The sequence below is a fragment of the Cimex lectularius genome, unplaced genomic scaffold (assembly GCF_000648675.2).
Source record: "Cimex lectularius strain Harlan isolate CLEC.00 unplaced genomic scaffold, Clec_2.1 scaffold197, whole genome shotgun sequence".
NCBI lineage: Eukaryota > Metazoa > Arthropoda > Insecta > Hemiptera > Cimicidae > Cimex > Cimex lectularius.
Window position 1 is genome coordinate 155,122 of NW_019392961.1, and position 21,947 is coordinate 177,068.

General features: G+C 35.9%; 1 protein-coding gene across 1 annotated transcript in view; it reads left to right on the forward strand.

Moving 5' to 3' along the window:
* Positions 1-21,947, forward strand: part of LOC106665855 (LIM domain transcription factor LMO4) — a 159,436-nt gene that overhangs the window by 111,527 nt on the left and 25,962 nt on the right. The window lies entirely within an intron of this gene.

The following is a 21,947-nucleotide window of genomic DNA, read 5'->3' on the forward strand; positions in this document are numbered from 1 at the left end:
TTATTAGGTTTCGTGGTCCGCTTGACCAAATAAATTCTTTTCAATTAATTAAGGTTTTGGTTGAGATAAAAAAGTCAGTGTCACAAGCGGGATTCGAACCGTTTTATTCCATCTACTGTACTCTTCCAACAAATGTCACACGCCTCCAAAATTTCCTTTTAGCAATAATGCATTATTTAAATTGTTGTTACTCTATTTACTAGTTTTCGTGGTCCGCTTGACCAATTTTTCAATTAATTAAGGTTTTTTAGTTGAGATAAAAAAGTCATTGTCACTAGCGGGATTCGAACCCACGACCTTCGGCTAAATACGCCGCTGCTCTACCACTTGACCTCGATCCACTCGGACACTAACTTCCCATCTCAACCCCACCTTTTGAATTTTCCCTCCATTTTGCCATCTTTCAAATGTCGTGTAATCTATTTGATTCTCCAAAGAAATGGCCACGGAGAGCTTTACTGAAGTATACTTCATTTTTACTTATTAAAGTCACTAGTTTTCGTGGTCCACTTTTATTTCCTTTTATCTCATCCAAAACCTTAATTAATTGAAAAGAATTTAATTGGTCAAGCGGACCAGGAAACCTAATAAATGTAATAAGCAAAATGAAGTATACTTCACTAAAGCTCTCCCTGGCCATTTCATTTGTCGCCGAGAATCAAATAGATTACACGACATTTGAAAAATGGCAAAATGGAGGGACAATTCAAAACGTGTGGTTGAGATGGGAAATTAGTGTCCTAGTGGATCGAAGTCACGCTAGCTCAAGTGATAGAGCACTGACGTATATAGCCGAAGGTCGTAGGTTCGAATCCCGCTTGTGACTTTTGTATCTCAACCAAAACCTTAATTAATTGAAAATATTTACAATGTTGAGCCATCTGCCTTGGTAAAGTCCAAATTTAACAAACACCATCTCATACACCAATAGAGATTGATATAGGTAGTTGACAGTTTTGTTTAATTTTTCTACTTCACACTAAAAATAAGTAACTCAATGTCTTGTCCGGCCGAAACGTCTGTTGAATCCGATTTGTCAAGAACCGAGACTGGGATAGGGAGCTAACCGTGTTTAATTTTTTTATTGCATACTCAAAATTCACATTCCTAACTGAATGTCTAGTCTGACCTGACCGTCTGACGCCTTCGATTTGACAAAAGGCCCAAATGAAGAATCGTCAAATTCGCCTGGGTGCAAGTTAATCAGAATACGGCACTCGACTGTTCCTGCTCATCTCATTATGTCTAAGTGGAAACATTGATCCAATACAATAAACGCTGCTGCCCTCCCCCGAACTCTTGTTGAGATATGGGATTACATCTATCCCCTCGCCCCCGGCCGAGCTCCTTACTTACTAAGATTAAAAAAGATACCAGAAGAACTCTCCTCCCGGGCCGAGGGAGACGAGTGATTGTTCCATTGTTTAATGGAATTAATAAAAGTTCCCGGGGAAAACATTGAAATGGATCCGGAGCTGTAAATCTTGGAGATAACCCAGTTATCCTTGAGTACGTTATGAGGATTAATCCGATGAATTTTATTGACCTTTCTCTAACTGTTTTACTGAGTGAGACGTTACTCGAGAAGATTTGCTCTCCAAAACAACAAATTACACTTCAGAAACAACTTGTGTAAATGTATTGTGGTTTTATTGGTGAAACTCTTCCCTCGTTGGACGGGCTGATGTCCTAATCGATGAAAACCATTGAAATTATTTTTTTTGTGTGTGGCATAATTCGACATTTAGCTGGATACAGTAATTTCATGTAAATTGGTCAAAATAATCTTTACAATTTGACTCGCCATCAGCATAATTTTACCAATTACAAAGTATATTACTTTATTATACACATTTCAAAATAAGTCGTTTTATTTAGAAAAAATGAAAATAGAAATATACTGCACTATGAATTAATTAGGAATATAAGAACAACATGATTATTTATTTTGAACCAGCTAGGTATTGCCTGTCTTAATACCTTAATTTATACTTAACTTCAAAAGTCATCAACAATAAAAATTATTTGTCATGTTAATTTTGTCCAGTTAAATCATTGTCATACTAACCGATGGGATATATATTTTTAAATTTAATTTCACAAAGACGATTTACCTGAGTAATTTTGTTTTTGCGAATAAAAAAAATTGCATGCGCCGCTGACAAAGAAATTATTTAAATAAAGGCGATAGTAGAGAACAGTAGTGATAAGATTGTTCCCTAAGGCAAGGCCGAATGCTCTGCAATCACCGTCCATTTAACTGCATTGCATGATTGTATATCAATGATCACATTTTCAACTGGATATTCAAAGTACTAAACTGAAAAAAGTTCAAGGTAGTGAATGTGCGAGTTTAACTATAACAAAATCCATTTGAAATAGTTACTCGATTTATTTGTTATTGTTATCGAATACTGGTAAGACCTTAAGTGACATTCTTGGTACAATCTGAAAGTATTGGTTGATTTACGTAAGCTCAATTTTACACATATATATAGAATTGACATAATGAACACTCATTGGTTTTTTTAGCTGTCAGACTTTGGTAATATCCGTCCTGCCACCGAAGTTTTACTCCACGGGCTTTCATTTCAATTCTCAACGCATGTAGCTTTTAAACCTAGGCACACTCACGCACTCATTCTTTTTTAAACAAACGATCTTTCATATTTACATACTATTCTCTGATGTCGGGGGGTTGATATACTTGATATTCCTCTGCCACACTAACTAATCTAATTGAGGACCTATGGGTTCGTATTGGACTTGCCATTCACGCTAATACATACATTCACTTTCAAAATACAAGATATACACCGAATATTATATACAATGAAACTGCTCTGATGCCAAAAAACGTAACTGGACCTAAAGACTCGCAGTCGTGGTCCATCACAATTCTCATGTGGGCGACATTCCTACTCGCTCTCTATACGGAGCCAATGAATGACGCCCTTCAATTATATGGGACACACCGAGCAAGCTTATTCTACATGATGGACACGTACGTGGTCAAAGCCCCCAAAGTGAGTGTCCATGTGTCAACGTCGCATGGCGTATTATCTATGAGTATCATTCCTCTTCTTCGATTCAGTTTCTCCGAGTGCCTCCAATCGACGAGATGTTGAGATGTGAGATTTCCTCGGAGGGCCAGATCTGATTGAATGTACATGAGGTATTCGATATTCCGCCATCAGACATTACACCATCACACTAATAAATACAATCACTCTCAGTGTACATAACAAAAAGAAACACAAAACGAGTACCCAATAAAAAATCTCTGTTCGCTATAAAAAAGATCAGGATCGCAATACTCGCTGGTGTGCTTCAGAGCACATAATACGTCTATCCTATTGTATGGAGCCTAGGAATGATACTTCTCAATTTTGTAGGATTCATCGAGCCATCTTTGTCTACATGCCGGATATATAGGCAGGCTTTGACTTCCATTTCCCTTCAATCTTTTTTATCAAATCGCATTTGTAACGTCGGAAGGCCGATTCTAATTGAGGGTCGATGAGGTACTCAATATTCTATCGTTGGCCTTCTTACACATTCCCTCTAATAAATACATTCATTCTCAAAATGCACAACACAAAATTCGTATGGAGTGGCATTCTTACTCGCGCTCTATAAGGAATACTGACATGATGACCAGCAAATAAGTTCAGGTTTGTAAATATGTACCAAACTATAGACTTTTTTTTTTTTTTTTTTTTTTACAAAAAGTGGATTATTCAAGTTTATACCAGAAAACAAACTTCTCGATTTTATTGGTCGATTTAATCGTAGGTCTAATTTCATCCGAATCTTGTCCTATTATTTTCGCAAGGTTTGTTGTTTAAAAAAAACCTTTTCATTAAAAGTTTATGTTTTAAATCATAGAGTTTAGCATAGTAAGAAAGTTTAAGGGATTAACATAAATTAAATTAATTAATTCGAATTCAGAGGTTTTAAGGAGTTCCAAATGCTACTAAAGTGGTATTATATTTTAAAAGTATTTTCTCCAATATTCCACAGTACAACAAACATCAACTCAATGATTTAATAAATTGTATAATTAAGCTCATGTGTTCAAAACCAAGTCCAATGGCAATGGTATCTTGATAATTAAATGAATTACACCATACAGATGTCACATACGGAGGGAAAAAACAGAATAAACAAATTACTTTTAGAATAAGGATTTATTAATTGAATAATTTGTGAATTATTAATTATTTATATTATTATTGATTTATTAAGTGAATTTTCAAGAAAGAAAAGCAAAACAATGTAAATATTCTCAATTTTGTTTCAAACAGAAGAAAAAATAGAATAAACAAATTCCTTTAAAATGAGGGTTTATTATAATTCACGAAGGAAACCAAAACAAATTATTTAAATATTCTTTTGAAATAATAATATAACATAAAATAAAATTCTTCTTTTTCTCAAATCTAAAATAAATTGAAATAACTAATTATCAAAATACAAAACAAACTATTGCTACAGGTAAATTAAAATGGAAGGCTCACCTCACGAGGCCTGGAACGCTTTTCTTATAAAATAAAGATTCCACTAATTAATTTGAAAAAACACAGCCCTTCTCAATATTGTCCTTTCAGTCTGACCGCTGATTCAAGACTCTTCTTGTTTTAACTCTTACTCCTTTGGCCCCTCCCTCTGTGCACCTTATTGGCCTGTTGTAAGGAGAGAATTGATATCTCTTTGTTTATTTTCAATTATATATTTTTTTAAATTATTTTCCCCTTTTTATTCGATAATTTGTAAGGTTCCATCAAATGGGAACGTTATACAGATATGTAAAAAGTTATTCAGATATCGTGAGATGCGGTCGGGTGTGATGTAGGTTTCAGAAAAACATTTTCTTTATCGTGCCAACGTTTCACTCTTTTATTGAGATCATCTTCAGGGCACTCCCAACACGGCACGCAAAGATGGCACAGAAGACAAACACTTTGAACCCTGAAGATGATCTCAATAAAAGATCGAAACGTTGGCACGATAAAGAAAATGTTTTTCTGAAACCTACATCACACCCGACCGCATCTCACGATATCTGAATAACTATTGATTAACGGTCACTAATCTCTACACATTTCTACACGAGAAGATATGTAAAAAGTTGCTCTATTTTATATGAAACATATAAGTATCTTCAGTCAGATAGATAATAAAATTTATTGTTTAATATTGCTAGGTAATGAAACTGTATTATACTACCGCCGATTTTATTACCGCAAGACCACTAAAGTGAAATGACAGAGTTGTATATGAAATGTGCCAAAAGTTTGAAACGAAAGAGCGAAACTGGTCGACGCCAAGAAAAACACGATGCACAAACCGTCCTATTTCAATATTTGGGCAAACTTATTCATTTTTAATTGACATCCCCTTCTGCCGCGTTTTGACAAAGAAATCAAAATAATCCCTCAACCCGATGGTGGCCCGTCAAGATTATCGATCCTACGGTAAGCAAGTAGGATCAAAAACGGAGGAGGTAAAAATAAAATCATTCGATATAACCGGCGGTGAATATCTAAAGAGATAATGTCGGGCCGAGCAATCAGTCCTGAGCAATCAGCAGACACTTCCTTCCAACCCTCTCTCCTAGTTAGCACTTGTTTACTTTATTACTCTTCATTTTTCCACTTCCTCGGCAGAACGATATTTCACGTTCCAGCTGCAACAAACTGGATCCTTGGGTCGACAAATTGTGGTCGTTGTCTAGTATAACCTATATAACAAACCAAATTACTACAAAGTTCACCGAATAAGGAGATATAGTAGAAATACAGTACATCGGGGATAACAAATCGTAATCGCTTTCGGAAAGTTCCATAAGGTGATTCTTCCAAATAAAAATATTTTGTCATGATTATAGATTGCGTGGTTAACTATTCGTAAATAAGATTTCAAAATATCTAGTTATTTTTGGTTGATTCAGCTTAAGAAAGAGAATACCAACAAGATAAGAAATCGTTCAAGATTTACAGTCTTTATGGTCCGGGTGTTCTCGCTCATGATCTACACACAAAACCCCGATTTTTTAAACATCATGCAAAGATGTGGTGGTTCTTATAACTCGTAGATTTGGGAAATTATTGTATCACAAATTCAGTTTAATTATATATTTTCTATTTTAAAAGAAATACTTAATTCATTTTGCTGAATATTAAAAAAAAATTCTTGCGTCACATATTTTACGATAATTTGGCCATTTTTGTGAAAAAGATAAGATGGCTCGTTTTTATTTGCTCATTCGTAACCTACAAAGTTATCTAGTTACTTAAGTAGGTACTTCAAAGTTTTAATAACAACATTAGTGAATATCATTGGTCTTCATTCTCGGCCGCTCTGGAGAGAAGTTCAGATAGTGGAAAATGCTTGCTTCCTTTGTAAATTTATAAATTAAATTTTGTGATTAGAGTGTGCTATTTTCTCGAGTTCTTCAGTGAAACTCCAAGTACAACTTTTTTCAGTTTAGTTCGGAACGTACAACTTAGCATTTATCTAAAAGAAATGACACAATTATGATGAATGGGGTTTTTCACGAGAAAAGTTTTTTTTTTCTATATCGTAATTTGTATTGTTCACTTGTGTTTGTAAGTTGAGCCTGTTATGTTACGTGTTAAGGAGGCAAATTACTTCCCTTTAGTCTTGATTTGTATTCAAAACTTCTTAACACGTTTCATTTTTCTTTGAACTTGGAATTATTTATTTTGCCGATCGATTTGTAGTTAGTCGATTAAGAAACTATTATTTAGAACTGCGGTTTTCTGATGTTGAGGATGGCGTTTGTGGGTCAGGTGAAATTTAATTGAGGGTGAGTGGTAATTGTTTTTTCCCCTTCAGAAACTTATAGTGGATTTCCTTGCTTTAAACAGATTTCTTTTAAGATCGCGTGCGATTAATCCACACCCCCTCCCTCGCGGCTCTTTCCTCATTTTCCACAACAAACTTCTACCCGAAAAAGGTTAAATTGGTTGATAAGGCCTTCCACGCAAATCTCCATCAGAGGGTGTAAGGGGGATATTTCCGACGTTCTCAAGCCTCTGCCCCCTCCCCCTTTAAATAAAATATGACCGGTGCAAGACAGAAGGTGGGCCCTAATGATTTTTTTATTCGCCGGTAGTTGTTTTCCACTCGCTCCGGATAAGAGCATATATTAATAAAGGGCCGATAAGGTACTGATAAGGAGGATTTATGCGGAGAAAGTGCCCCGAGGCACGCAAAGGGTCGCGTGGTTCTAATGGTCCTCCACCGCCCATCGCCTCCTTCCCCCCTGTCTCCATAACTCCCTTTACAACACATTATTACATGGGCCTCGGCCGCCCTCTACACTGTAATTTACACAATCTTACACACTATCCCTTGTCCCAAATTAAATCATCATACTTCGGATACTATAGCCCTAAAGCCAGGAGTAATTGCTAAGTTTTCTTTTCTCCACAATAAACACTATTTACATAAAAACACTTCAATTCTATAATTGTGCATTTACTTCTTTATAAACTTGTTTCCTACTGCCATTAACGGTAAAGTAATGTAATTTTTTTTAATGTACAATTCTGTTCATTGCTGTGTATCATCGTCTGATTGCATAAAATGGAGGAATATTTTCTTTACACTGAGAAGTAAAATTTCCTTAATTTTCTTTTACTTCCGCAGTTTTGAGTTGTTTTTGAATGCTTTTACATACCAAAACAAATTAAATATTTTTTAAACTCGATAAGAAACGAATTAGCTCCTCCCTGCAAGTACGTTTCCTTAGAATGAAATTTAAAAAAATTCAATCTAAGATCCAGTTTTTAGTCTCAGAAATCGTGAGATGCGGTTTGGTGTGATATAGATTTAGAAAAACATTTTTTTATCGTGCCAACGTTTCGAGCTTTATTGAGATCTTCAGGGCCTTGTGTGGTCTGCATTTCAACAAAAAAGTTCTCTGATTGATAGCCGATGCAAGTTTCTTCTCATTGTTGGCGATGTCCTTTAGAACACTTTTTTCTTCGTATCCATATGAAGTTTGGGAATATTATTAACTACTTACCATTTTTACAAATACTTTTATACATTTTTTTGAAATTCGATTGAACACACAGACACTCTCAACACGACAGACAAGAATGACACCTCTACAAGGAAAAAACACTTTGAGTGAGTACAAATACTTTGATTGAATCTAAATTTTCTAGCATTGTATAAATTCATTGTTTATGTAAAATTTTCTTGCATTGTATAATTTTTTTCACATCCTACATGTATTTGTAAAATTTAAACAATGTTTATAAATCCCAGGCCCTGAAGATGATCTCAATAAAGATCGAAACGTTGGCACGATAAACAAAATGTTTTTCTAAAACCTACGTCCCATGAGACCGCATCTCACGATCTCCAAATAATCATTAACTAACGGTCACTAAATTTATTATTAACCTTTATTTCCCGGTGATTGGTAAAATCAAGCGACATCAAATTTGAATTTATAACTTTAATTTGTCTCTCTTGTACAAATATTAAACCATTACTAAAGGAGTAGGTCGTGAATTTGCCCGTAGAACGGGATGTGAAATACTGCTAAGAGTTTACTATTAGATTAGTCGTCTACTGTTCCTGTTGAGGGTTCTGTAATTTCTCATCCTTCCCCAGAGAACACCTCTTTTACCATTCAAATTCGGATTAACATAATGATCCGATAAGGGGCCTACGAGTACTCGAGTCGACATTTTTCCTGCTCTAACAAGTCCCTGCACCGTCGGGCTGGCAGGAGGGGTAGATCTCTTTTTTCCCTTTCCAGGACCTCTCGACTTTTCAAGAGGTCTCGGAGTTTTAATTAAATTATTCTTAGGCTTTAATAGCCGGTGGTACTTTTGATGTAGGCTAATTTGCCACTTCTGAATCTAATTATTCGCCGGCGCGAGATGTTTCAACTTTTGCAAATTTACCTAAATAATCCTCCGCGAATAATTTTGGTATAGCAGTATAAATTAGAAAGTTTAATTTTTAAATGATTCCCGAATAAGGAAATAAAACGAAAACGTTAATTGACCCCCCCCATGTCTTCGATTAAACGGCTATAAAAGGAATAATTAATTTCCAGTCCCAGTTGGATATCCTGGGGTTTCAATGGGATGCGAAGAGGGCCGATATGTGCAACTTTAACGGTCTTGTTAAACGTTGGTACTTTTGGAGGGTGAAGAGCCCGTTTCAGATTGTATCTGCTGACGACGGGACCATTAGGCCAGCTTGTTTCAATTTACCTGCTCATTAACCTCTTAATTGCTAATTACGAATATCAGAGGGAGTGGATCTCAGTTGAGTAAACAGTGAGAAAACTCGGCTTGGATCGTGTTGTAGAAAGGGCTTGCCTTAGAGAACAGAACTTAGAATTGTTTAAGATAGTTCCTTCCTAATTCCACAAAAGTATTACATATTTCTTAAGGGAACAATTTGCATTGCCTTGTTTTTACTGCAATAAAAATTTTGAAAAGTTTTTCACAATCTCAAAAAATCGTAATTTTAAAGAAAATCGATTTTTATACGCATCGTAGGAACTGGTTCATGTATCGATAGATTATTGAAAGTTATTTTTCATGCTGATATGATATTGCTTTTTTCTTCTTGATCAAAGGAATTAAAAAAACATTAAAAAACCATACAACTTTTAGTATTTATGACTTTTCTTCGTTTAAATAAAGCTATGGTTTATCGTTTAAGTTGTACTGAGGAAGTTTTATAAAACTTGTAAAAGTAAGCCCTTATTGGTAGGTAAATCAAGCAAAAAGTCAAGCTGCAAACTATACATTTCCTTTTTTTTTAATATATTGAGGGCTTTAATGTAAATATTAATAAATATAAAATCAATTTGTACAAATTCTTCGTTGATAAAGATGTATTTATAACATGTACGTCCAAAAATGGGGAGCATCAAATTATCCAACCGAATGAGAAAAATTAATTCCATTTTTTAACGTTTTTAAACGTTTATGCACTGTAGAAATTTTCTCTCAAGAAATTTTTTTTATAGATGTGATTATGTTAGGTAGTATACAATTATTACTGATTTTTTCGGCTATAACGCAACTTACAAAGAGCCAGTATAATTTTAGTTGGAAGGTATAGAGTCGAATTTCAACATTTTTGGGGAGTTATGATTTACTAACATGCCACATAAAGATTTTTAAGTTTTGTTCCATCAGTATTTCTATATTCACATTTAATTTGTGCATTTTATGTTAACTTTAGATTGTTATTATTAGGTCAACGTTAAAATACGGTAGAAAACTAGTTTGCCAAAAAAAAGACAGTAAAAAAAAATTATACCAGATCTGATTGTCTAAATTTGTTGTTAAATTTGAAAGTATTTCTACCTTAAGTTTATGTTTAATAGTTGCCTATATTTTACATTAAAGGTTATGTTTTGGTTGATGTTTTGTACGTTTTTTATCCAGATTTTAAATTAGACAACAGTTTCTGTATAGTTACGATTTTCCAATTTGTTTGTTTTACATGCTGTGACGTTATTTACGTTTAATAACTTGTTTTAATTATGTTATTTTATGATGATTAGATTTGTATATGTTCGATTCCGATCATTTTTGGTATGCCCATCTTTGCTGGGCGGATCAATACAATTTTACAAAATTAATTTTGCTATTTTCCACACTGGAGCCAAGAAAACTGGATAAAAAGCTGTAATTACAGGGATTATAAGGTTTGATAGGGCGTTATATATTTTAAGAAGGAAGTCTAGGAAGATGTGGGGAAAAACATCCCTTGGGTATGCCAAGAAAAATTGTTCCATTGTCTTCGATGATGGTTGTCTGTCCATCATCGATAATTTGAGCTGCCGCATGCATTTTTGTATTCCCTGCGTATTATGCCGTGTGTTTGTATAGATATTGCTGGACAGGGTTTATTCTTACATTTATTATACATTAATAATGGTTATTTAGAGATAGTGAGAGTCGGTCTGTCTGTTGTTTGTAAGTTTAGAAAAACAATTCCTTTATCGTGCCAACGTTTCGATCTTTATTGAGATCATCTTCGGTGTCTGGGATTTATTTATTGTTTAAATTATACAAATAGATGTAAGATGCGAATATGAATTTATACCATGATGTACACAATATTGAAAGTTTAGGTTTAATAAAAGTATTTGCACTTACTCAAAATGTGATTTTTCTGTGTAGATGTGTCAGTGTTATGTGCTGTATTGAGAGTGTTAGTAAGATATTAATTTTTTTTGTTTATATAACTTTGAATTTGAAGGAATGGGGAAGTAAGTAGGGATAGAAATTCATTTTTCTATGAGTCGGCTTCTTTGAGGTGAAAGGGACCGTGTGTATTAACAATATGGGAAGATAAAAATTTACGTACGTACGTGTTTGTACTGTTTACTCAGTAAATTATCTTAATTTTCCTGTGTACGTTAGTAGGAAAATGTGCTGTTCACCACCCAAATATCATAGTTAAAAATAATTTTATTGTAAAGAGTGAAAGTATGTGTTAAGACGACAAACTACCTAGGAGATAAAATGTAAAATTTTGCGAGGAAAATGCGCGTTTTAATCCCCCTCTCTTCATTAACGTCTTAATTGCTAATTGGAGTTTAGAGACCGTCTCCCTCGCAAACAGGGCGTCGGTGCAAAAAAAAAAGGCAGCCAATCAAGGGTGCTTCGCACAAATGAACGCTCGCCAAATACTCAGAGAACCCGTGTCTTCAAATTGCTGGCAAATGTGAGGGAAACGAGAGGCCGACGATTAGATTGGGCGAAGCCCTCTGCACGGCGTTCCATGAGCTCGTCAACCTGATGATGTTTGAAGACGGATTTAAGCTTTGCCCCCTCGCCGCCCCCACGGCCCGTTTTCCCCGTTACTCAACCGCCCCCGCCCACGAGGTCGCCCCGCAACCTCCTATGGTTAACGAGCCCCTGTTTGACTTGGTTTTCCGACCCGCTGCCTCTTTTATACTCTTTCGCCTAATTCCTCGATCCTCGTACCAATCAAGAGACCCGTCCGAATCAAATTTCTAAGGTCGCTTCTCCCCGCAAAATGCCCATTTATTAGCCCTTTAAGCATGTTACCCTTGCCCTCCTCCTAACAGTATTTTCTAGGTTCCATATTTCTTTGTTGAGCATAAATAGCAAAACATCGATTATGATTTCCAGTTTCTCGGGTAGAACATCATAAAAATAAATTGAGCTGTTAAATTTTTCATCTTATTATTTTTATAGGTTCATAATTCTATGATGCATATATGGATAATTTTCATCCATCTTTCTAGCAATATTTTACCAGACAAAAATCTCGCTGAGATGGAAGAAAATGCTAGAAACCAACAGATTTACAAGACTTAAAATAGCACTGGACGTAGGTTTCTAAGTTTAAGATTTGAATTCATTGATTTCAGACTGAACTCCTTGCAAAATCCTCAACGATCTTCATGTTTATCAACGGCGAAATTGCTCACTCAATCCCCATCTAAACCTGCAAAGTTAACCACCTGAAGTTTAACACTTCAACTGTAAAAACGAAAATAACAAGTTGTCGTCGATATATGCCTTATTATGAAATGGTTACTTAAAATGGAATGAGTAGAAAAGTCCGTTTTACTAGAGTGTTCCTTGCCTGCCTACTGTTCATTTTGTCTATCGTAGTGTTTATAACTTTAGGAATATTTGTGTGGTGTTTAGTGACCGTTAGTTAATGATTATTTGGAGATCGTGAGATGCGGTCTGGTGTGACGTAGGTGTTAGAAAAACATTTTCTTTATCGTGCCACGTTTCGAGCTTTATTGAGATCATCTTCAGGGACTTGTGTGGTCTGCATTTCAACAAAAAAGTTCTCTGATTGATAACTGATGCAAGTTTCTTCTCATTGTTGGCGATATACTTCAGAATACTCTTTGCTTGATGTCCATATAAAGTTTAGGAATATTATTAACTACTTATCATTTTCACAAATACTTTTATATATANTTTTTTTAATTCGATTGATATTGTAACTTTCACAATAGACTCGGATCGTTTCGCTTATATGTTGCGAGATCCCATGATGGATTTCAGTCTTGGAATTGCGATGACTTATCCCATTTTCTTCAATTGGTCAATCTTCCTTGGTGTACGCGCTCACCGACCGTGAAAGCTCATTTCTATGAGACCTGTTGCTTTTTTATTTAGCGAATCCGCCGCTGTATACCCGAGGGCCAAGGAGCAAAACATATTTCAAAGGAGCAGCCGAAGAATTCATATTAAAAGTCTCGAAACGTAATATCTGCTTTGGGGCCCCCCTCCGCCCCGGGACCCCTCATAAGGCCGGACAAGAATGGGGAAAGTTTAGATTGAAATATAAGGAATTGCTTTGTAGGTCTCGCCTCTCGCATTTTCCTGGCTAATGAACAAAGACAGAATGCATGAATTTGGCCGAAAAATTATAAAACCCACTGTCCATTGATTTTTTGCTTCTTTCAAGGCTCGCCTTCCGTGGAAAGATTTTCTAGTATGCAGACAATAATTTCCTCAATGTCAAATATCTTTCATTTCTGGCATGACAAAAGCGCAGATTTGGCAACCAAAAAGATTAAAATTCTAAAATTAGGAGAAAGCGTATTTGCCCGTTGACACACATTTATTCCACCCTTGATGTCTCAATCTGCGTTATTCTTATAAACTTATCATTTATTTTTTAAGCTAAGATATTGATGTTGTTAATCTACTGACTAAAGAAATTTGCGCAACCAACTTTAGAAGAGTTCATAACAACATGTCGTTTATCGAATTTTTTTAAACCATTTAAGAAATCATGATTTGACTATCGGGTAATTAACATGTCTGTCGTATGATAGTTACACATCAGGTCCAGTTGCCAGAATATACTTTTGTGATATTGACCCAAAAAAACACGTTCTTTTTCCTACAGTCTGAAACCAAAGTACTTTTAGGCAAAAATTCCGCAGATCGATATTAATTAAAAGTTATTTCTTGTTGTTTTCCTGAGTCCTTATATGTCTTCTAACATAGTTAAATGTTGAAATAGGAAGATGAATACGTCACGGATTAAGTAATGAACGGATAAAATCTTCGGTAATGCATATTCCACTCATCCAGTCTGCAATTTTTTAAATGGTTTACACAGGCTTCTTGTATTCAACCTTGCAAATGGTCCGAATCATCAAATACAAAAGGTAAAATGCGTAATTGTTTCCCGGGGTTCCCTTAAAACCCGTCAATAATAATACAGAGATTTAAATCCAACAATTTCACTGTTTACCAGACAGATTTTCATATGAAGTGGCAATTCAATCAGGGGGCTCCTTTGTCGGCATGATTTCCAGGGGTTGATTTGCGCGGATCTGTGCCTCCTGCAACCCTCCCGATCGTCGTGATCGTGAGCGTGTGTGGGTGTGTGTGTCTATGGACGTGCCTCCCCGTGATGAACCACCCTGGGATTACTTCACCTCCGCCGCCCACAAACACCTAACAACCCCCCATTCATAACTATCGCACACATACGACCGCGCCAATTCCACTCAACTAAATCAATTTCCAACGTTTTTATCCTTTTGACAAATATCCCACAGGCTTATCGGTTCGTTAAGTTGCTGCTGAACTTTAAAAAAAAGTAATTTGTATCTCTTTTTTGTCTGAACGTATTTGAATATGAGAAGTTTTTACTTCGCCGGTAAATGTAAATATGGTAATTTCTTTATCAGTATTATTGGCAATCAGGGAATCACTTCCTTTATACAATTGTAAATATCACAAATTATAACTCAACGTATAACGCTATATTGTTTGTAGTTGTACGTTCCCTATCATTACGAAACGCCTATCCATTGATGTTTTGGTTTGTCAGGCTTGTTTTGTCCTGGCACTATCCTTATGGTGGCTCTGTCATGATCGTTTCCATTTAAAAATGTTAAAATCCAGCAAACAAAGCAAGTTACTTTAATTTAATGTTTGTTTACATAAATATTTAACAAAATCGTATAAGTTTGTTATCATTGATCAATTAATTAAAGTTTTTAGTTCAGATAAAAAAGTCAGTGTCACGAGCGGGATTCGAACTTCGATCTTCGGCTAGATACGCCACTTGAACTATCGTGACCTCGATCCACTCGGACACTAACTTCTCATCTCAACCCTACCTTCTGAATTTGCCCTCCTTTTTGCCATTTTTCAAATGTCATATAATCTATTTGATTCATTTTTACTTATTAAATTCAAAAGTTTTTGTGGTCCGCTTGACTAATTAGTATCTTTCAATTAATTAAGGTTTTTAGTTGAGATAAAATTGGTAAATTGGTGGATCGTAGGTTCGAATCCTGCTCGTGACACTGACTTTTTTATCTCAACTAAAAACCTTAATTAATTAAAAGATATTAATTGGTCAAGCAGACCACGAAAGCTAGTGAATTTGTTATCGTTGTTTAAGTAGGTTATACATGTTTGAAAAACTTATCATAATTATACTAATCTAATTGTTATCTTGGTGTACTTGAATATTCCAACTTATTCCTTTTGATTATATGAAGTTACGTAATTCAGTCTACCTGCTGAAATTCCAGATTATAATATTTTTCCCTTGTCACAGGTGACTTTAGTCTCTTTTTTTTCCACTGCGACCTAAAAAATCCATTGTGAAATTGACACATCATTTCAATCATCATTTCCAAACCCCGAAAAGTGCCTAACTACCTTTCTTCGCTAATTTCATGTTTGTATCACCTTTCCAATGTGGTTATCGTTTCCGTAACTTTACAGTCCGACAGGACGTGTTCACATTTTTCTGCTTTTTCATGACGGAGTCGGCAGGTTTATGCCTCAGTTCCAATTGATTTCAAGTGATAATTGAATGAGAACTGGCAACTATAAAGCTATATTTGCCTTAATTTTTCTCCTACCTCTGCTGAAAGAAAGATGTACATGTTTGTTTTCCTGGTTGAGGTGTTAAGGAACTTCTTAGTTTTGCCCTTCATTCAGTGTGGGGACCTTTATTTCTCTGTTCATTTGTTCAGTTTGCTTTTAGCACACTTTGACCGCGATTTGCTGTTTTTGTGTGAAAGGTGTGAGTGCTCCTGTTTTTGCTAGTTTGTTTTCCTTCAACCCACTCAAGTTTTCTTATTCTTATATGAATCACTATGTTTTTTAAATTGATATGTACAACTCAAAATGTAGTTGAGATGAAATATTGGTGTCACGCTCAAATTTAAAAAAAAATTAAATTCGGAATTTTTTGAAACCATGATAGCCGATAGTCTTAGATATAAATGAATGTAAACGACGTATGAATCAATGTTAACAGGTTTGCAACCGATTTATTAATTAATAATTAAAATAACCAAAACATACCAAAGACTATTTGATGATCTGATTTTGCGAGCAAGAAAACTCATCTACTAATTACTTATTTGCGCTATATCATTTGTTACGTATTGATCTGATCTTGAAGACTCGGCAAGGTGTTGGGGACATTTATAATTAACGGCCGGGTTCAAAAGTATCTTTTCGGCATGAATCAACTAAGGAAAAGTCGCAAAATGGTACGTACACGAGAAGCTTTCCATTTTCCAGTCACACCTGGCAATGTTGTTAAATTAAATTAATAATTATTTTAACATCCGTGGCCAATGTGGTGTTGGTTTAAATGAATATTTACCTTGATCTTTATTCAAGACTACAGCGCATAAACAGAAAGAAATTGTGTTGCCAACTTTTCTATTTATGGCTCAGTTTATTTTTATATCATGTTTTGAAACCGTCATCGTGATCATAATTTAAATCATCATAGAGTCAAAGCATCCAATTTCTCCCAAATATTTAAAAAGTATGTAAAATTAAGTATTTACTGTCATACAGCAGAACTTATCGGTCTACTACCCGTTGGGTGTTGCGGACTAGTGTTCAAACCAATACATAATACATTTGCATAATAATTAAAATTAAAATTGCATGGGCAGTATTCGAACTCAGGACCATTAGTGACTAGTAGGCGCGCTAATCACACGGCCAGAGCGGTCCCCTAATTTTTTTGTTTTTATTACATTGTGTAATTAAACCATTCGGATGGTGGTAAATGTAAATGTAAATTTTTATTTAATCATACGGCATTAAAATATAAATTCGTAAAAATGCTTTTATATGGAATTTTAAGCTACGGTGAACTGTAACAATAAAATCTCGTCCAAGTAGTTTCTCAATAGAAATACCCTTCAATTGTGCATCTTATTATGAATATCGTCATGTTTATTTATTATTTTAAAGGATTGCTACTTTATTTTAAATGATTTTTTACGCTGAAAACAACGGTTCAATCGGATTTTAAATTGGTCAAAACATGACCGGTGCTCAGAACGATAGAGTCAGGGGTGATGGATTGACAAGCATGTCCTACGCTTTGCCCCAGTTCTTCAACCGAGGCTATGACTGGCTTAAACGCCGTTTTTTAAATGGCCCCACAGAAAATAGCCAAGTTAAATCAGGTGGCCGAGGAGGCCAACAGATCGGGCCATCCCGGAAGTGACGATTGATATAACGTCTTACCTGCAAAGAATTGTGTGCGGGGCATCCATCAACCTGGAGAATCATTTTTTGTGTTGTTGCAGAGGGACATCATCAGATAGTGTTGTTGAAAGCTCCCACATAAAATTGAGAAACTGGGTACATTAGTTTAGTGGCATATTACTTTAGTACAAATAAGGACCAATTAATTTATTTCCGAGAAGTTTACTGTGAACCACCTGATAATGACAAGAGTACGAAATTCTCGGATTTTCCTCTGGCCACTTTCGAAAATTCTAATGGTTTAGTATGCCATTAGAGGTAGACTTGCATTCATCAGTCCATAGGATTCTTCAGCCTCCTAGATCTACATTTGTGCAAGGAGCCTGTCATAATCGGAGTCCCGAAGTCCACGGACAAGAAGAGAGCGATACGGCTTAAAATTGTGAGTCGAGAGTACATCTCTAATTTTATTTTTTGAAAAACCTAAAATCCTTCCAACATTTAGTATAGAGGAATTAGGATTTTCGCGAACATACAGTAAAATATGCAGCTCCTCGTCAAAATTAAGCTGCCAGTTGCGTTTTGTCGTCAGAACATTGTCATTTTTTGACCAATCAAAATCCGATTGGACCATTGATTTCAGCGTGAAGAATCCTTTAAAATGATGTGTCAGGATGTATAGGGTCGTGTTTACATTTTGAAATTAAAGAGGGCCTTAGAACCCTGCTTAATTTTTCTCCAAAAAAGGAAAAAATTTAAACTAGACTAAAAGATATTAAAGAAGATTTTTTTATAGCGTCGTTGGTTCGAGAAATTCAGCCGTGCCATCTAGAAAAATACACCTGTACATGCGAATTCATCTTTGTTATTGAAATCACAGAAAATATGAAAGGTCTAGGGGAGTGATCGTCGGCTTCCATATGCTCGTCGTTAAAGGTCAAGCGGAATTAATTGGACCTGAAAATTGCTCTTACTTAAAAGGGCCGAATCAATTTTTGTTTTTGGTATATTACTGCTCGTTGATCAATAGTCAATAGTATTTCGTAAATCATAGCGGCCTGTTATTTATTGAAGTCTTTGTAATTGGATAGGAAGTAATCGGAAGTTCAATTTAAAGTTTAATTAACAATCAAATTCGAGAAGAACCGTTTAAATAGATTATCTTTCGGATTGTATTTGCGTTTTAAGTTCAAGAACTTGTGTTCCACATGTCTGGGAAGTAGAAGAGAAGAGACGTAAGTGACGTCTAATTAAAGTAGTCTGAGTAATGGTCGAGGACTAATTTGCTGAAGGATCAATGCTAATACCCAAGGATCCAAGCTAATACTGGCCCACAATGACTTAATTAAGAACAAAAGAACTCTACCGAGTTTTGTATATGAATCAATTTATTTTTAAAGCCTTTCGGCCGAGCCAGTCGGTGCCGGAGCCCCTCAGGATTTGGCGGAGTTTAATATAGGGAAAGCCCTCTCTCTCTTTGAGGCAAATGAGTCTCCGGGCCCAGAGTGTGTATAACCAATAAATTGCAGGGTTGGTGGTAATTAGAAAGGTTCCCCTTGTTAACCGAGCCAGCCCATTAATCACGGTTCATTGCTAGCGCTTTCCAGAGTTGCTTATTGGAATGTCACTCACCCAGACTACCCCCTACCCTCGTCAACTTGCTTGCGCCCAGGGCGCATGTTCTCCACATCGCACATCAAAAAATACACCCCCGCCACTTCTGTTCCTCACACGGCTGAAATATGTTTAATTAAAACCTTCTCGTCTCCTCCGGAATTACCAATATCGTTCTAATGAGAACTAGGCCCTCGTGGCTTTGGAAATAACACCCCGCACAACCCCTCTCCCCTACCCCTTCATTCTTGTTAATCAATACACTTTTAATTGGCATATCTTAGGCTTTGTAATAAACCCCACTCCTTGTTTATCCGTACCATAATATTGTCGAATCTTTAATTCAAAACCCCCCGAACCCGGCCCGTTTCTCCTTTCTACCCCCTTATTAATATTAAACGCAGTTAATTATACCGAACCTTTTCGCATCACATGTCAGATTTCCCAAAATTAATATTCCCCCTTCTTTTCCGAGGCAATCTCAGTTTTGTTTTCAAGCCAAACACAAAAGGATAGGGAAAGATCCTCCTTAAATTGGATTAGCGTCCCCGATTGAATATTACCGAACCATTAGTAGGAAGTGCTTCTCGCTTAAAAAAAATTTAGAATCTGCTGTAACAGTGGAAAGCTTCCGCTGTTAATGGCTGTGCGGTGTAGCGGTGTAAATGTGGTCAGGGCCACTTACTCACTAATAGAGATCCAAGCAACTTGTCACTTCCTCTGATTGATAGTTGTTTGATTTAAATCTAACCGGTTCCTTCTACGACGGCTGCTTCCAATCATATTTTATCCATTCCTCATTAAATCGCTACATTATTTGACCTTTACCTTGCGTAATTATTTTTCCGAGTGTTGTTATTTTTGTCTTAACGAGTAAACAAAAGCTTACTTGGGCGAATCTGTTCAAATTGACGGACCACCATGCCCATCGGCCTTGACGGCATTTTAATGAAGCAATCAATCATGCTGCCACTGCTATTTTTTAGATAATTCTATTGTCAGGCGTAACAATTACGAACATCAGAATCAATCTCGAGAAATAGTCCATATTAACCTCAAATTAATTGCAATATGTTGCAATTAAATAAAAACGCCGTACGTAAATGTTTGAGATTTAAAAATGCATTCTTTGGTGATTGATCGGCCGTCTTAGTTTAAGTATTTTTCTTTTCAATAGATAGATTGGGGATGAGGCCAGGAAGACAGAAACAACATTTATTTTCTCGTCGAGCTTTCGGCAAAATATATCGCCTTCATCAGGACTAAGAAAAAATCGTTTTCCTTTATGATCAGGTACATGTATGTGTTGTTTATGAACAGGTCTCGCATGTACCTGCTCATAAAGTAAAACGATTTTTTCGAAGTCCTGATGAAGGTGATATATTCTGGCGAAAGCTCGACAAGAAAATAAATGTTGTTTCTGTCTTCCTGGCCTCATCGCCAGTCTACCTATTGAAAAAAAAATTAAAAATGCAGTTTTGTTAAATGAACAATATTACTTCCAACATTACTTTTTTACTGCTTTATCTAGCAGTTCTCTGCAAATTTCTATTGTATTAATTTCAGCCATAGTCACCATAACAAACTTATTTTAATTTAAAAAATCTGGGAGTAGGGTTCGAATGTCCTATAGGTCATGAGTCTAAGCTTAAAGCGGCACCTTCTAGGAAGATTATTGGCAATAGTACGGGATATTAAGCTTAGAACTAAGGGAGTGTAATGAACCGGATTTGTGAGATTTTATGTCATATATCACAAAAGAAAAGTTAAGATCATTGTGGATTGTGCCATTGGATAGATGAAGGGTGGGGGTCTATTATATTTCGCAGGATGTTGGATTGAGAAATTAGAATGCGATGGTCGAATTTTTTTTAAGGCAAGCAAATAGTTTTCATGATACACTTTTGTGTACAGCACAAGGTAGCGGACGTAGTTAACTATCTATAGGAAGGGATATATTATATAGGTATAGGTAAGGTAGGTCATTAGGTCGCGTCGTAGAGTAAAAAGTTTATGTGTTGGGCTTTTCTCAACTTTTATTTTTATGTGTGGTGATTAGTGACCGTTAATCGATAATTATTCAGAAATCATGAGATGCGGTCTGGTGTGATGTAGGGCACTCTCAACACGACACGCAAGAATGGCACCATTACACAGAAGACAAACACTTTGAGCCCTGAAGATGATCTCAATAAAGATCGAAACGTTGGCACGATAAAGAAAATGTTTTTCTGAAACCTACATCACACCAGACCGCATCTCACGATTTGTGAATAATTATTTATTTTTATTTGACACTTTTTTACCAAGGTTCTAGGTAGATAAGCTAATGGGTAGGCATTATCATTCGCAAACGTGTGAATGGATGTGTATAGAGGACGTCTGTATATGTCGAGTACAATATGGGATCAAAGATACTACCCTGTGAGACTCCAGTTAACAAGATAGTCCGAGGCGGAAAGTCCCCTTCCTCACCTGCAAGAAGCGGTTGGTCCCCTTCCTCACCTGCAAGAAGCGGTTAGTCAGGTATTGAGCGTCCACAACAATGATACCAGACCCTACTAAATGCTTACTGCACATCAAGGAAGGCTAGACCTGAGCAGTACTGTTACAGCTCAAGAGCGTAACAGATTGCGCCTACATCATAGTGATATTGCCGGCAATCCTATTTTTGGTCATTTAACCACGTTGATTTGGGTACTTAAATCGTGATGTAATTTTTTTATGTAAGTGAAGTATTTGTACTTGTACTATTCGCTTTGAATAATAATATTTAAGCTGGCAACAGAACGTTCAAGTGAAATACGCATTGGGGTAGGTGCG